At 45.9% G+C, this 3,431-nt stretch overlaps 1 pseudogene; it reads left to right on the top strand.

Annotated features, from left to right (window-relative positions):
* Nucleotides 7-2,345, top strand: LOC109128785 (annotated as a pseudogene).

The raw sequence follows: 3,431 nt of genomic DNA on the forward strand, positions 1-3,431 counted from the left end.
GACTCACAACCCACGTGGCACTGTACCGACTCGGTATGCAACACTTCCTCCAACCTCTGCACCTTACCCAACCAAACCTGGTCGTGGGACTTCGACCCACACGTGTCAATCATATCCGAGTGGGGCCTACAATGCGCAGGCTCGTTCTTTAGGGGATTGCCTGCAAGCTCCTTCTTCCTCGGCTGTCTGATAGGCGGCTTAGCTCTTTCTACACTCGCCGACTCATCGCTCGGTCGTAAGAACATGCTCTTGTTGTCGTGTCTCATAATGTCTCTCTCTTCGATGTTAACAGCTTTCTCAACGAGCATTTGGATTTATGCGTTCTTGAGATTCGTGAACGGGTTTGGCCGAGCCACGATCGGGACTTGTGCCCTCGTTCTATCGACGGAGTTAGTTGGTAAAAAATGGCGAGGGCAAGTCGGTGCGATGGGTTTCTTTTGCTTCACGTTAGGGTTTTTAACGCTTCCAATGTTTGGTTACATCAATAAGGGGAATTCTTGGAGGTATCTCTACGTTTGGACATCAATACCGACTTTAATCTATTGCAGTTTGGTTCGAATTTTCGTCCGAGAGTCTCCTAGATGGCTTATCGTAAAGGGTCGTATGGAAGAAGCCGTCTCGATTCTCCAAAGCATTGCTTCTAATGCAATCACTGTGAGCTCCACGAACTTATGTTTTGATGTACAAGAGAATCAATCTGATATTTACGACGCGTTAAAGATCTTGGTGAGGAAACGTTGGTTGCTANAGAACATGCTCTTGTTGTCGTGTCTCATAATGTCTCTCTCTTCGATGTTGACAGCTTTCTCAACGAGCATTTGGATTTATGCGTTCTTGAGATTCGTGAACGGGTTTGGCCGAGCCACGATCGGGACTTGTGCCCTCGTTCTATCGACGGAGTTAGTTGGTAAAAAATGGCGAGGGCAAGTCGGTGCGATGGGTTTCTTTTGCTTCACGTTAGGGTTTTTAACGCTTCCAATGTTTGGTTACATCAATAAGGGGAATTCTTGGAGGTATCTCTACGTTTGGACATCAATACCGACTTTAATCTATTGCAGTTTGGTTCGAATTTTCGTCCGAGAGTCTCCTAGATGGCTTATCGTAAAGGGTCGTATGGAAGAAGCCGTCTCGATTCTCCAAAGCATTGCTTCTAATGCAATCACTGTGAGCTCCACGAACTTATGTTTTGATGTACAAGAGAATCAATCTGATATTTACGACGCGTTAAAGATCTTGGTGAGGAAACGTTGGTTGCTAAAGAGATTGTTAGTGGCTATGGCTCTTGGATTTGGTATCGGTATGGTTTATTACGGAATGCCATTAGCTTTAACGAATCTAAACTTCAATCTCTACCTGGGTGTCGTGTTCAACGCCTTGTCTGAATTCCCAGCTTTTCTCATAACGTTTTTCCTCATTGATAAAATCAACAGAAGGGATGCGTTGATCGGATTTACAGCTCTAAGTGGGATATCTAGCGCTCTAATCGCGGCTTTAGGGCAACAACTAGGGTCATTACAGATTGTGTTAGAGCTCGTTTCGTTTTTCAGTGCATGCACCGCGTTTAACATGACGCTTATATACACAATCGAGATGTTTCCGACATGTGTGAGGAACTCGGCGATGGCGATGGTGAGGCAAGCGTTGGTGTTTGGCGGCGTTTTTAGTCCAGTGATGGTTGCGGCTGGTCGGGAAAATCAGTTTTGGTCGTATGGGTTGTTTGGTTTGGTCATAGGATTGTGTGGATTTGTTTGTGGTTGGATTACCGGAGACTAGAGGAAGTGTTCTATGTGACACTATGGACGAGGAGGAGTATAAGACTTTGGCAAGGGACAATTTATTGGTTGATAGTGTTGTCCTTGTCTGATTTGTTGTAATAACAGTGTGCAGGCTTGCACAAAAGTTTTCTCTCTCAAAGTAATTTCCTGCGACAACCCTAATCCGCCGCATCTTGTCTCTCCGGTGTTCGGTTACGACCGACACCGTGAGAGGGCTCTAGGATACTTGTTCCGAATCCACCCCTGCACTTGAAGACGCCGGTGAATTGTTTCGGCTCTGTTTCTCGTGGCGAGTGTTGAAGGTCCGCCGTGCGCGACGGCCGTTTTCGGTGGCTAAAATCTCATGTCTTTGCCTCCATTGCTTGTAGACGGCGGTGGATGAAGGTGGAGGCTCCGATTTCCGGTCCTTGCGTCTCGCATCTCAATCGGCAGAGCAAGCTGTGTTTGTAGATCTGTTTTCAGGTCGCCTTCTTCCTGGTGTTTCCGGCGGTCGAGTGTGCTATCCTTGGCTATGTCGTGGTGTAGCGTGTACTCTTTGCTCGGAATCATTTTTTCCAAGATCTATCTTGGTCTAACCGCTGCGTTTCGGCTCGTGTCTGCCGGAGGTAAGGGTTTCTATGTGTCGGTTTGTTTGCTTTGAGGACAGCTTACTGCCACACGCTTGAAGCTTCTGTCCACTCCGTTCGTGTCGAATTCGTGTGTTGGAGTTTGATTCGGGAGGCTTTCTTTGGCTCTGTGGTTGATTCGATGCCTTGGTTGGTGTTGTTCGTCGACTCTTTTGAGCTTCTGATGCCTCGGCCTCTCATTTCTGGTCCTCCTTCACATAGGTTTTCAGAGCATGGCTACTATTTGGTTGCTTTTACCTCATCTTTTTCGTGAGTCTTGACTTAGGAGAATGATGTCTCTGTTGGCATCTTCTGCTTGAGGACAGTAGCAGGATTATTAGGAGCTTGCTTTCTCCTTGCTGGTTAAGCTTCCTCATCGAATCAGTTGGTCTTTTGCTCCTTTGTGTAGCTGCCGTGGTGTTTGATAAGTAGAGGAATTAGTTATCGGTGATAGCTTGCTTTTCTCTCCTTTTGAGAACTCCGTAGGTATACCAATTTATTTGGTTTGGTTCAAGGCATGTTTATGTTGTGGCTTCCTATTGTTATTGCCTTTGTTTGAAGATTGCTTTGCTTTGCGTACTCGCCTCTTCTTGCGACTTGTTTGTGTTATAGAGAAGCTAGTAGGGCCATCGGCTTCTGGTGTAGTATTGAATGGTATTATTTTGCTCTGAGCTGCTGACTTCGAGGATGAACTTGGTTAGAGGGAGCTTGCACCTTTTGCTTTTTTGGTGTGTGAGGTTCCGTTCTGAGAAAGCTCATGGATTGAAACGAAAAATCAATCTCACATAACGCAGGGGGAGTTTGTGATCGATGATTTGGAGTTTTACCGTTGACGGCTTGGTCTCGGGCCTCCTGCGAAAGGTTTCTATAGCTAGTTATTAGTCATATCGAGGTGTCTTACAATCTGCATCAGCCCTTCTCCTTTTGCAACTCATTCGGGAAGGACAATATAAACATCATCGCTTCATCTTGTTCCCAAAGCTTCTTGGCTTGGTTGAGTAGATGGACTGAAAACTTGGTTTAATTACCGTATTATGCTTTCATGTTTTTA

The sequence above is a fragment of the Camelina sativa genome, chromosome 14 (genome assembly GCF_000633955.1).
Source record: "Camelina sativa cultivar DH55 chromosome 14, Cs, whole genome shotgun sequence".
Taxonomy (NCBI): Eukaryota; Viridiplantae; Streptophyta; class Magnoliopsida; order Brassicales; family Brassicaceae; genus Camelina; species Camelina sativa.